Consider the following 15,006-nt stretch of genomic DNA (forward strand, 5'->3'; position numbering starts at 1 on the left):
ACCATACATCACACATTTGCCGTTGCCTTTCTGCATTCCTTTTTTCTTTCTGAGTGGTCAATGGAGCTGCTCACCACTGTCCTTTTTATAAAAGAATCTATGTTTCTGAATCACCGTTTGTCCTGAGCTGAGTGGAAAAATGACTGGGCAGCGTAGGAAACATGGTCATGTGAGGCTCATCACAGCAGTGCCTTCAGGCCTTAGCATTTAGCTCACTCATCAGGTGTTCCAGTTCAGTGACGTGTTTTCTCATGATCTTCTGCAGGAGTACTATCAAAGCTTCTTAAAAGTGTTGCTTTGTGTCAATAGCAAACAGATTTCTCCATTGCAATATACTGGCTTTGCTGATCATATCAAGACAAACAACTAACTCAGTGGTACTTGCACTTTGTATCTTACGTTACTGCTTTTAAAGGAGGTGTGTGCAGTTTTCTATAAGGTAAATCCAGAAGCAGACACTGGTACAGGTTTAATTTTGTTTTATTGGAAGGATGTCTACCAGCCTGCTGTACACACCTGGGTCCTGCACGAGTCTACACTGAACTGTAAATTAGAATTCTCAGGTTTAATAATAATCTCAGAGAAGCACACCATTCCGTCTCTCCCCCACAATCTGCACTCAACAGTAGCTGGGACTCTTTACAACAACATGGTGGCCATAAAAAGACACACTATTACAGGGCTCACATTACATACCCATCTCTTATTGCTTTAAATGTATGGATTTTTTCCTTTGCAAAATTTTACATTATTTGTGTAACCTCCCATGACCCCCTGGACACATTCTGTAACCTCCCCCACCAGGGGTCACAACCCACATGTGTGTCTATCCTCTTCCCATGATCACTTTATTTGCATGTTGAATTCCTTTCTCTCACCGCTCCTCTAGTGTTTTAGACTATACATACTTTGCAGCAGGAACTGTGACTTCCTTGATGTTTGGAAAACACTCAGCACACAGGTGGCACTAACGCACACTACTAAATAATAATGCCCAACATAAACCCACTTCACAGACTGGAACCAGATTATGATGTAGCTACACCAGACTAACTCAATTGACTTGAAAAAAATAAACAATTTATTCCCTTGCACTTGCTTAGTGCTCCTTTCCCTGCTCCCACTGTTAATCCAGCAAATGTCTTCTTTCTGTGCCTCCATACACTGTCATCACCACAATCCCTTTTCAAATATCATCTCAAAATACGTCTTTTCTCTCTTCCCTGTTGTTTTATGCCATTCTCCTGTAATTCTTACTACCTACTGGGTTACATAGTTTTATTCTCTAGACCATTTTGAGATAGAGTTTTCATGACAGAAGCTATAAAAGCTAAACGGTTGTACCATAGACTTATTCCCCCAAGCCAAACCCTTTTACAACGTACTAGGGACCCCACTTGAGTCTTAGTCACACAGCCTACACTACAGCACATTTACTTCATGCCTTTCATCTGAAGATCTCAAATGGAGCAGCAAAAATGAATTCAAAGCTCACAACTATCTATAAGGTAGGTTGAATCATTATACCCATCTTGCAGCTGGGAAAACTCAAGGAGCAAAGAGGTTAAGGTCCAGATTTGTAAAGGTATTTAGGCACCTAACTCCCAATGATTTCAATGACAGTTAGGCACTCAAATAGTTTTACAAATCTGGTCCTAAATGACTTTTCTGTGACCATACAGTGAGTCAGTGGAAGGTCAGGAAGAGAATCTTGGAATCATTGGTAAAAACTTATATTAGAACCCAAGCTCTTGCTCTAGCAAATCAACAGCATTCCCTACAAGAACACCCAGGAGATTTTTTTTAAAATGTCACCACTACTGTTCTTTAGCATGTGGACTTATACATTTTTAAGGAACTACCTTGAGGAGATTTTTGTTCAGAACAAAAGAAGAGAAAAGTTTCCTCTTATTGCCAGTTCCCTGGGCTGTGGAAAGCCAGCTGCAATTAATATGTTCCCTCCCACTTCCCTCATCTTTGTACAGCTTTCCTGGCCAAAAAAGTGGACTTAGTTTGCCCAAGGTGATCAGGAAAAGCGGTCCTTTGTGGGGAGCAAAGGAGCCTGGTACTAATTGAGGCAAGCTGTTTATCATTGGAACAGGGAAAGCAATGTTGGATTGTATCAAGGTGGGAGCAAGAGCAGAATATTAAAGAGTCCTGCTTATAGTTTACCACATTATTGTTCTCCCTGCACTTTAGTTCCACTGCAGTGTTTGTGTCTATCTCTTCTTCTTCTTCTTCTTCTTCTTTTAAAAAAAGTTCAATACATTTTATTTTGTTTTAATTTATTTTTGGCAGCCATCAGCTTGATGCACCAACTGCTAAAGGCCAAGTGCAAACTCGCTTGCCAACATAGCTTATGTATTCCTGTCAATTTCTGCCTCCTGAAAACGTACTTCTTTTTGCAGCTGCCAGCAATGGATAGGACATGAGCCAAGAATCAGTCATCAGATCTTTCTTTCCAAGTTGTGTCATGTTGCACATTTAGAACCTAGACAGGATGCACTTTGTTCACCTCTATTTACAAAAAAAGACAATAAGGTTTAATTCATTTATTGTGCTTTTATTTCAGGTTATTTGATGGTTCACAAAGCAGAAAGACAAGTATAATTTTTGTGAGAAAGAAGGAAGAAAAAGTTTAAAAGCCTCCTAATGTGACTTTATTGAATGCAATACTTTCTCTGGCTAGTGGCAACCCATTCAGCTGAGACTAAAAGCCTTGGGTTACATGAATTTGCCAAACTTGATGAGTATTCTTATCTGTGTAGCTAATCTTAAGCAATATGGGACACATGCAAACTGCACATGAAAATATTATTGTAGTTCTATTTCACATTAGACCCATGATCCAGCGTAGATTGTACTGGATGGGGCCTAGCACAAAGAGACCCCCATCCTGAATGGGGCTCTGAGTACTACCACAATACAAATAAATAATGATTATAATCAAATGCCCTTCAAGACAATAGGATTCTTTCCTTTAATAACCTATTGTTAGGGCTCCATTTTGTCATGCTATAACAGCAACCTACAACTGTTTTGTTTTAGAAGAACTCTTGCTTATGTGAGAGATCAAAAATAAACCATAAACTATAGGTACAGGAATAAGATAACAGTGTGGTTCTAGTCTGAAAAAGGACAATAAAAATTACATTGGCTCCAGGTTTATTGACTGTAAGTAGCTTGCAGTCAAATGCGATTAGTTTACAAGTAAAATGTTTTGTTTTACAATTACCAGCAATACATATTCATCCTGGGGTCTGAAAGTCAAGATAGGTCCTTTCCTGCTTATCCAAAACCAGTAATAAAGATGATAGAGGCCTCTTTCTGCTGTTCCATATTTATACCTGTACAATACCACCGTCTTCATATTCTGCTCTCACTTGAATCTGTGCAAATCTTTTTCTCAGTGGGGGTTTCTACAATTGTAGATGAAGACAGAATTTAGCTGTGCTAAAGTAAGCTAACAACTCTAATAATGTGCAAGCCAGAATAGAAACTAGCTTACTTTCCTATAGCTCTTCTGGCTCAGCAGTGTTGATTGTTTTAAGGAGAAATTTTAAGGAAAGGTAAATTGCTTGGCACTCATTAGACAGAGATGGCTTAGAAATACTGAAACAACCTTGCAATGATCCAAACCCCAATGAGTCTATAATTTAATAGTGTATCTGTTATTGTGTAGGGTGCATCTGTTACTTTTCAAATTAAGGATGTAGTTTATAATTTTATACAAATGATCACCCATTCAAATTGTATTAATAAGAAATGCCATTTTAGACAAGGTTACTGTGGCTTGAAATTCTATGTTCATGGTATTTTATTATTTTGTTTAATTGAATTTGCTTAATACTCCAGTTGTGAGGCAGGATGTTTTGGGGATCTGTTTGCTGAGAGGTAACACAGTGCTCGAGTTATTCATTTTTTCTCTATCTCTAGATAATCTGTCCACATGAGAGAGAAGATTTTCAGAGAAATGCTAACACCTCATGGCAACTTAGAATGTGATATTAATTATAAAGTTTTCTACTTATTTTAATTATTGATTAAATAATTTGTATAGCCTCTTAAAGATACTGTATGCTCTACAGACAAATACAAACAAAAGATCATTGCCTGAAGACCTTACATATCATAGACTTTGTGATGATGGGGGAAGAGATGAAAGAAAATCCAGTAATAGAACAGTGACATTTGATGCATCTTGTTTCTTTGCTGCATCAGGACCATGGACAGTTACATGGAACCCATGGACCCTATTGTGCTCTCAGTTATACTAATTATAAGCAAAGTGCATAGCACTGCCTATCATTAAGATCACTCAACACTTCTCACATTCAGACCTTAATTTTAATTGATTATAACTTTGCCAAACTTTAAGCATTTGGGCTAAAATTTCCATGCTGGGTGTCTGCCTCAGGTTAATATAAGAACATAAGAACGGCCATACTGGGTCAGACCAAAGGTCCATCTAGCCCAATATCCTGTCTTCCGACAGTGGCCAATACCAGGTGACCCAGAGGAAATGAACAGAATGGGTAATCATCAAGTGATCCATTCCCTGTTGGCCATTCCCAGCTTATGGCCCTGGCTACTAGCTGTTGATTGACCTATCCTCCATGAACTTATTTAGTTCTTTTTTGAACCCTGTTATAGTCTTGGCCTTCACAACATCCCCTGGCAATGAGTTCCACAGGTTGACTGTGCATTGTATGAAGAAGTACTTCCTTTTGTTTATTTTAAATCTGCTGCCTATTAATTTCATTTGGTGACCCCTAGTTCGTGTGTTATGAGAAGGAGTAAATGACGCTTCCTTATTTGTTTTCTCCACACCAGTCATGATTTTATAGACCTCTATCATATCATATCCCCCCTTTAGTTGTCTCTTTTCCAAGCTGAAAAGTCCCAGTCTTATTAATCTCTCCTCATATGGAAGCTGTTCCATACCCCTAATAATTTTTGTTGCCCTTTTCTGAACCTTTTCCAATTCCAATATCTCTTTTTTGAGATGGGGCGACCAAAACTGCAGGCAGTATTCAAGATGTGGGCGTATCATGGATTTATATAGAGGCAATATGATATTTTCTATCTTATTATCGATCCCTTTCTTAATGATTCCCAACATTCTGTTCACTTTTTTGACTGCCACAAACAGAATGTTGTGAATCATTAAGAAAGAGATAGATAATAAGATAGAAAATATTTTTTGAATTTATTTGAAAGCTTCAGCAAAAATGGTTTAGATGTTTCTAACAATATTAGAGAAAAAGAAGTTGATTTGCCCACAGTTTTTTGTTTTTTGTTTTTAGTCCTACACTGGTTTCATTAAGAAGCATTAGTGCGTCCATGTTTGGAGCAAAGGCTTAGATTTTCTTGGCAACATTTGGGTGCTTTCATAGCAACAGCAAAAGGCCTATCCATTACACAAAATCCACTTCCTGACAAACTATATCTTTAGTAGACTTATTAGAGTATGGCAGCTAAAGTGTTTGAAGAGTCTCTCCACAATGAGCATGCTTCATCCCCTGACAGCTCTGGTATGCCAGTCAGAGGGGCATGAGCTGCAGGGGCTGAGCATGACTTTTCCTGCAATTGCTGTTTCCAGCTGTTGCATGGCAGTGTGGCACCAGACATCAGATTTGAGAGCATGTAGACTCTCTCCTGTGCTCTCAGTGCTCCATCTGCTGGCACCCAGGCAGTATGAAGGATGAAACTCTTGATTACAATGCAAGGTGGATAGCCAGATGAAATAAAGGAAGATAAATGGAGTAGACTGTGGGACAAGGAGCTGCGGGGAGACTGTGAGTAGGAGCTAGTGGGAGGGAGAGTGGCTGAGACTGGCTGGGCAAAGAGACTGAGAATAGGAACAAGTGGGTGGGGGAAGACTATGAATGGACAAGAGTGAGGACTATATCATAATGCATATTCACAAGAAGGTGATTGCAGACAAGCAAAATGAATTCTCTTAATTGATCTTCACTGCAGAAGATGTGAGAGAGATTCCTACACCTGAGCCATTCTCTTTAGGTGACAAATCTGAGGAACAGTACAAGATTGAGGTGTCAGTAGAGGTAGTTTTGGAACAAATTGATAAATTAAACAGTAATAAGTCATCAGAACCAAGAGGTATTCACTCAAGAGATCTGAAGGAACTCATATGTGAAATTGTAGAACTACTAATTATGGCATGTAACTTGCCACTTAAATCAGCTTCTATACCAGATGACTAGAGGATAGCTAATGTGACACAATTTTTTTATAACAGACTCCAGAGACAAACTTGGTAATTATAGGCTGATAAACTTAACTACCAGGCAAATTGGTTGAAACTATGCTAAAGTATAGAATTATTAGACACACACATGAACATGGTATGTTGGAGAAGAGTCAACATGGCTTTAGTAAAGGGAAATTATGCCTCACCAATCTATTAGAATTATTTGAGGCTTTCAATAGGCATGTGGACATGGGTGATCCAATGGATATAGTGTACTTGGACTTTTAGAAAGCCTTTGACAAGAACCCTTACCAAAGGCTGTTAAGCAAAGTAATCAGTTATGGCATAAGAGGGGAAAGTCCTCTCATGGATCAGTAATTGGTTAAAAGACAGGAAACAAAGGGTAGGAATAAATGGCCAGTTTTCACAATGGAGACAGGTAAATAGCGGGATCCCCCAAGGATCTGTCCTGGGACCAGTGCTGTTCAACATATGATAAATGATCTGTAAAAGCGGGTAACAGAGTGGTAGCAAAGTTTGTAGATGACACAAAATAACTCAAGCTAGTTACATCCAAAGCAGACTGTGAAGAGTTACAAAGGGATATCACAAAACTGAGTGACTGGACAAGAAAATGGCAGATTAAATTCAGTGCTGATAACTGCAAAGCATTGCACATTGGAAAACATAATCCCAATTATACATACAATATTACATGCAGTTCTGGTCATCTCATCTCAAAAAAGATATATGAGAATTGGGAAAAGTGCAGAGGTCAACAAAAATGATTGGGGTATGGAACAGCTTCCATATGAGGAGAGCTGAAAAAGATTGAGACTGGTCAGCTTGGAAAATAAGTGACTTGGGTGTTGGGGGGAATATGATAGAAATCTATAAAATCATGAATGATGTGGAGAAAGTGAATAAGGAAGTGTTATTTATCCCTTTTCATAACCCAAGAACCAAAGGTCACCTGATGAAATTAATAGGTAGCAAGTTGACAACAAATTTAAGGAAGTACTACTTAACACAATGTCTATGGTGCATTTATTCCCAAGAGAAGCTCATCATCTCCTAAGACAAGCTATTATTCTTTTTTGTATCCATCAAACATTTCTTAAGTAGCTATTTCCCCCTTAATTTTCTTTTTTAAAAGATTTTTGTCTACAACAAGACATGAAACAATTATTTTTAGTGCAAATCATCTGAAAAATAATTGCAAATTATTGTATCAAAATTTTGCTATCTCAGTCACAGGGCTGGTATAGAATTGCTTCTTCTTTTGGATTAATTCATTTAGCAAGGCAAGTCATGTTCATAAACTGTGTCTTCAACTGTTTTCTCTGGTTATAATTATGCCTCATTATCTTCCACTATATCAACATTTTTCCACTTTCACCCCCTCTTTCTATTTAAACTAAGAGCAAAGAGGATAAAAATAAATTCCTCTGCCATTGCTGACACTAGCTAAATAAACTTGAACTTTTTTGTGATTGGAAAAAAATATTTTTTTCTCATTTTATTTCACCAATTTTCTCATTTCTTTACTTCTAGGTTCCAGTCGGAACCAATCAAAAGTAGAAGTGATGAAATATCACATGGGAGAGCTATTCCACATGTTTTTCCAGCCCAAGTAGAAGCATGGAAATATGATGAGGAAGCCAGCTCTCATGAGATTGCTAGCTAAGTTTTGTAAACTCAATAGATACGGAATGCTCAGATTAAAACTGAGATAGAACTAAAAATTTGCAACAAGAAATTGTATTCAACACATTTTTTCAGCTTTTCAAACTTTTGGGGGCCACTGGCAGCTGTTGTCAGTTAGAAGAGCCTTAAGGCTACTCTCACTTATGCCAGGAGAATTGATTATCACACAACTGGTGCATGACTGGGAATTGCAAAGATGGTTTTCAACAATGTGTGTACACCCCTTCTCTTCCCTTTTATTTTACACTGTATGCTCCTCAGCCACATCCCAGGAGTGAGGGCACAGTGTTCCTATCCATGCAGAAGCAGGATAAGGAGCACAGCAACATTGACAGTGCCGTAAATAGTTTTTATAACAGAGGTTCTAAATGTAGAATTTGAAAATAAGTTTCAGGAGAATTGAGACCATCTCCTTCCCCCTTTTCTAGCCCTTTCATTTAAAACTATCATTCCTATCCATTTTTGTTTCAGAAATTACCTCAGAAACATGAACTGAGCTTAAACCAGCAGAGTGATGCCTGTCTGAACCTGCAGACAGCCTGAAAGAGTAGCTTGGTGGTTGGTTTAGTGTGAGGATGCTGGGTAGCGTTGGTGGCCTATGACATACAGAAGGTCAGTTTAGATGACCTGATGGTCCTTTCTGGCCTTAAAATCAATGACTCTGTGATTATTACTCTACGATATGGATTCTCAACCTGAGTATCCCATTTCCTGGGAGGGTGGTGGTGGTATGAACAGAGATTGGGGGATTATGCTATTCTACTTTTCTTATACTGCTAAATGGAAGAGGGAAAGTTCCCTAACTAGATCTCTGCTGCATGGCAGGGGATGTCTCTGTATGACAAAGGGTATCCCAGTATGGAAAAGGTGAAAACCACTAATTTATAATATTTTCATGTAAGTCAAAAACAAGGAGCTTTTTACCCTTTCCCAGAAAGATGCATAAATATAAGTGACCCAAAGAAGATGTTTGAAATAGGATGGAAAGTTTTTCTGTGCACTTAATAAATGGAAGGATAGCACCGCGATTAGATGGATGGAGGATAATAATCAAAAGAGTTCACTTTTCTGTAGGAGTTAAAGGCAACATGTTCATCCAAATGGCAGATACAGTAGTACTATAATATGAGCTATGAAAGAGAACAATGTACATTGATGCATGCAAATGCTTTAATTTTCATAAATAACAGATTAATAAACGTATTTTTTTAAATTGTCACCACTCTGAACACATGTACCAAATATTTCTTTGCTGAGGCATATGGAGAACACTCTTTTTCAGATGGATTCAGATACTTTTCGACTAATAAATATTATTACTTACTAATTTCTATTGCCAACTGTTTTACCAGCATGCTGATTATTGCTTATCATAAATAACAACAGTCTTTTACTAATAGCTTTTTAACGAGTAATAAATAATTGCTCCATTAACATAAAGTGTACTAATTTGTTCTACCCAAGCACTCATTACTCTTCTGCCTACAAAGAATATATTCAAAATTATGGATTTCCTTATTTTATAAAATACAAATAAACATGTGATAACTCCGTAAATAGGTGACACTTTCAAAGTTGCAAGGTACAAATATCATGCAAATTCTTCTTATTGCTATGGAAATTGCAAATAATACAGAGCCATGTTCTGAGTCCCTTACTCTCACTGCATGGATCCTCATTCCACAAGTGAGTGTATTGCCTGAATAAGAACTTCAGACGCAGGTCCATGGTAGTTAATAAGTAGTGACAGACTAATTATAGAATCAGGAGTATTTCAACATAATAGGTAATTTACTTACTAATTACAAAACCATTACAGGGCAAATGGATACAGGATTATTTTTATCCATTAAATTACTATAAAAGTCACATAATAATTGTTAATTTATATACTTTGGATGAAATCCTAGCGTTTTACTCTGTTTTACTCAGACTTTTTCTAGCAAAAAGACCCATTAGTTTCAATAAAGTCAATGGGCCTAACCTTGTTGTTCTAACCCAGGTTTTACTCAATATTTACTCAGGCCAAAAGCCATAAAGGGACTTAGTAATTGCAATGTTGAGCATTGCAATACCTAACTTTTAGCCACCAGGTGGAATCCTCAGACCTTGGGTTAAGTGTGTAGGTTCCCTCTACAATGAATGGGGAGAGTTAGGCACCTGAGAGTGGGATCCACAAAAGCTAGCATGCTAGGTTGGTGTCCAATGGGAAATGCTGAAGAGAGGAGTATGTCCTAAGCCCCACCCCTCTCAGGGACTTAGGCACCTAAGTCTGGGCTACGAGGAGGTGTCTATCTCTGCTTGCAGTCCACAACTGGGACCCTCTCTCCTGAAGCCAGGGTCCTAAACTGTTTCTTGCAAGAACGGCAGCAGCTCATACCTAACTCCACACAAAATAGTCAGACTAGGAGGAAGAGGAGGCGGAGGAGGATTACTTTATAATCTTTAGCCCAGTGTTTAGATCACTTACCTGGGCTGTGGGAGTCTATTCCCCTCTCTACCCAATGAGAAGATATTTGAACAGGAGCTCCCCACCTCTCAGCTAAGAGCCCTAACCACTAGATTATGGAGTCATTTTCACTCGGTATCTGGATCAGTGTTTGTTTTTTCAGTACAAAGCAGCATGGCTTCCACACGAGAGACCCACATCAGAATATGCCATAGTCTAGTGGTTAGGGCACTCACCTGAGAATGAAACCCCCATTAATTCTTTTTCCTTATCAGGCAGAGGGGATATTGCACTGGGGTTTCCTACATCCTAGGTAAGTACCCTAACCACTGTGCTAAAGGTTATAAGGGAGGCTGACTTCTTTCGCCCCAACTATCTTGTGTTGAATTAGGCATGCTGAGTGGATACCTACGCTAGAACCTCAGAGTTATGAACACCTCGGGAATTGAGGTTGTTTGTAACTCTTAAATGTTCGTAACTATGAACAAAACATTATGGTTGTTCTTTCAAATTTTTACAACTGATCATTGAGTTAATACAGCTTTGAAACTTTACTATTCAGAAGAAAAAATGATGCTTTCACTTTATTTTTTTAATAGTTTACGTTTAACAGAGTACTGTACTATATTTGCCTTTTGTTTTGTTTTTTGTCTCTGTTGCTGCCTGATTGCATATTTCTGGTTCCAAATGGAGCGTGTGGTTGACTGGTTAGTTCGTAACTCTAGTGTTCGTAACTCTGAGGTTCTACTGTACCACATCAGCCACCTCAGTTGAGATAGGCAGGACAATGTCTTTCTTCACCTAGCTTGAAGATGGCACTGGTGCTTAGGCGTGAAATAGGCATCCAGGTACCTGAGTCAGCAGTGTGCTTGGGGGGGAAAGGGGAGGGAGGCAAAAATTTAGCTGCCTAGCAGGCTTTTAAAGCAATAATTTAGATGCCAAGTAAGTTTAGGCACCTACAGGGTTAAGTGGCAGTTGATTGGGGTGTGTGTGTGTGTTATGGATCACAGTCTATATCTGTGCTTTAGGTGCCTCAGTCCCTTTGTGGATCCGGGCCTCAGTTTTCACTCAGGTGAATGAGTAAACCCTGAAGCAGGACTTCAGGGTTTAGTTCATGTGGTGTTTTGTTTGAGTAAGCGAGGAGTAAAAACTTCAGGATTTGTCTCTTTGGATGAAATACTTCTGTGAAAAGGGGGGTGAAGCCTATATAAGCTGTTTCTTGAGGGAGTCAGTGGGACTTAAATGGTGCATGGGGCCTATGTTTGCCTGTTGCACAGGATAAATTTCCCCTTATGTGAACATGTTTAAAGAAAAAATATGGACAGGTAGATAGCTATTAAGTAGAATTCTACTTAACTTGTAAGCTCCTAAAAGAGCATAACACAAGGTGATTTAGCTCAGTGGTTGTGTAAGCATCTTGTCAATAAATTACTAGCTGTGCTCAGTGATACAAAATAATGTCATGCAAAATTTTGTTTTTACTTTTTCAATGTGACTCTATGTCCCCTATGAGGCTTTGTTTTCCAGTATTTTTACATCTATAAAATTCTTCTGTTTCTAGATGAATATACCCTATGACATCCTGCACCAATTTAGTATAGAGATTTTATGGTTACAATCAGAACTCTGTTTTTGTTTAGGGAAATTCTGGTGGGTTTTTTTTCTTTTTATGAAGAATATGCTATTTTCCTACAGTTGTTTTTAACCAAATGTCCTTGATTCTACCCCAAACTGTACTCATGGTGAGTATTTTAGTAATGCAATTTATTTAATCTGGTGGCTGAAAGGTTAAGACTTACATTATGAAAAGTCTGTATAAGTAAAAATATCTCAGAGATATTTTTTTTCCTTATTGCTCCTTTCATATACCAAGTTGTAAGGCCTGATTCTACTATCATTTATACAAATAACTCCATATAGATCAGTATAGATACACCAATATAAAACCTGTGTAAATAACATCAGAATTGGCCCAGAATCCTCAGCATTTCCTTGCACACTTTCAATAATTGTTCCCCCCACATAACTAAATTGTTCCCCACTCTACCAGATGGAATGAGATTCCCTTCAGATTCCATCGAACTCACTCCTTTAGGGCTTGGAGAGGGGTGGGAGTAGTTACCATTGTGTGACAACAGATCCTTCATTCCTTATGGGGCTAAGTTCACATCCCTCCTCTTGTGATGTAAAAGGCCAGGGCTGAGAATCAAAGCTCTCTTCCTTCCCCACTCAGTGGTAACACCCAGTGTTGCTATCAGACTTTAAATTATCTGTCTTTTAAAAACAACTCCACCTGTCTAATGAACATACATTTCCCATTTCAAACAGCCCCAAATCTAATCCCCAGATGATACCAGCCAATTCTGTTAATAACTCTTCTTGTTGAACCTAGTAGTCTTAACATTAAAGACAACTCTGCCAACCTCATTGGGTGGGGGAGGGGAGACAGGGGAGGGAGGGAGGGAAGCCTATATATATATTGTTTGTTTCAGTCAAACAATGGCAGAAATAGTGTTAGTAATATTAACGTATTATTCTTTTTATATTAACTTTCATGATTTCTTGACCAGACATCCCAGAATCTTTTCTGTGTTGACTGAGAGTGCTGACTAAACTTTAACATCAAAAGGATTGTGTTCTGGATAAATGAATGTCTTTGCCCTAGCAGGCCTGTATTTCATTATCCACTCTATTTTACTCTGAACTTTATCTGACACTAATGTGTTATCAATAAGCTGAATGTTATCTGGACCTTAGCATGTTATTAAATAATGGATTGAGCATTCTTTGTACTCTAAATTCTTGACCCTTAGGGAAATGTCCAGAAAGGAACCAATTGTAACCTATATGGGGCAAGTATTTAATGTAACTAATAAGATGATAATCTATCAAAAGATGCTTTTAGCTTGTCAGGAATTGCTCCAACAGATGATTTCTGTCATAATGACTTAGGTACAGATATATTTTGTAATTGATAAAATAGTGGATCTTTGAACAGATGTCTTTAACTTATCAATTATGTAAACCAGATACCATGAAAAGAAATCAATAGTTCATTGTCTTTGTCTCTTTTCTGTAACCACACACTCAGTGGTTTGAGCATTAGCCTGCTAAACTGCGGGTTGTGAGTTCAATCCTTGAGAGAGCCATTTAGGGAACTGGGGTTAAAAAAAAAAAAAAACTGTCTGGGGATTTGTCCTGCTTTGAGCAGGGGGTTGGACTAGATGATCTCCTGAGGTCCCTTCCAACCCTGATATTCTATTCTATGAACAGACTTAATATAAAAAGATGCCTGCTGTTATAGATGTATGTTATAATGGACAAAATCATCTAATTGATAAGAGGTGCTCATAAATGATCTAACTGATAAATTTAGTAATTGACAAAATGGTCAAGGAACATGTGGTATAGCAGGTGTGATCTATAATCAATGTATCAGCAAAATATTAATGTATGGATTAAAGTCTAAGTATTAAGACCTAATTGTGGTCATATATGGTCCTAGTATTAATAAATTGGTTGCAAGTATTATTGGCTTATTGATTCAAAATAAAATCAAGAAAGAGAAAGGATTTTTCTTTGTTTAAAACAGTATATAAGAGGTGAGTTGTAGGGAGTCAGTCAGTCTCCAGCATCAGATTTGGTACCTGTGTTTCCTTTTCTGTATCAAATATAGTGCTGTATTAACTACTGCTTGATTGTCTTCCTTAAATAAAACTTCAACTTATTAAATTCAAACTCTCAATAATGGAGAAATGTGGAGGACTACTCACCATAGAAAGACACCTTAACTAAAAATATCTTTGAACCGTTTCATTTTAAGAACTGCTAAAGGCTTTCATTATTCTACCGCACCAAAACACCTCTCAAGTTAACAGAAAAATGGCAAAGGTCCCAATCTCATTCAAGGAGATTGGATCCTGGATGCAAAGTTACCATTTGAAATAGTAATAATTAAAATGAATAAAGAGTCATAAGGAGAGTCATTAAATAAATCCAGGCTCCTCCAGATCTGCATTGGATAAACCCATATTGCTTTCTGTTAATTATTTCTGACTCGTTCAGTCTTCACATTACACAACAAGCTTTCTGTCTTTTTCAAAAACAAGATGACAATTTCCAGCAGGTTCTCTATGTTCATAAAGGGGCAGCCATGACATTTTTCAGAAACTTCTTGCTGCAACTGCTTTTCTTGATATCAAATCAGACTGAATAGTCTGCCTATTAGGGGGAAATTTTGTTACCTTGAGTTTCTTAATTGGCAATTAGTTGCTTTGGCAGTCAAAGATGAATCAGCATCTCAAAACTGGGTTCAGAAACAGTGTCAGAAACATGTGATATTCAGTGTTGTGGGGGTCAAAAAGCAAAAATGTATTGTGCTAGGAAAGAAAATGGTGACTTTGGCACCAAAAGGAAAGAAATGTAAAAAGAGTCTAATGGAGGATATAAAATGTTTGCATGAACTGCCCATTAGTATTAATCGCTAGTGATAACTCTGAAAGAAGGTAAATGTTCTGAAAGCTATTGTTCTCTCAGACTCCTGTATATTGCCAAAATAATCAACCATGTATATTGGAATAAATGGCTGTCTGTTTTATTCATAGATTATAAAGCCAAAAGGGATCACTATGGTCAT

Source organism: Terrapene carolina, unplaced genomic scaffold (assembly GCF_002925995.2).
Source record: "Terrapene carolina triunguis isolate 2854851 unplaced genomic scaffold, T_m_triunguis-2.0 Scaffold96, whole genome shotgun sequence".
NCBI lineage: Eukaryota > Metazoa > Chordata > Testudines > Emydidae > Terrapene > Terrapene triunguis.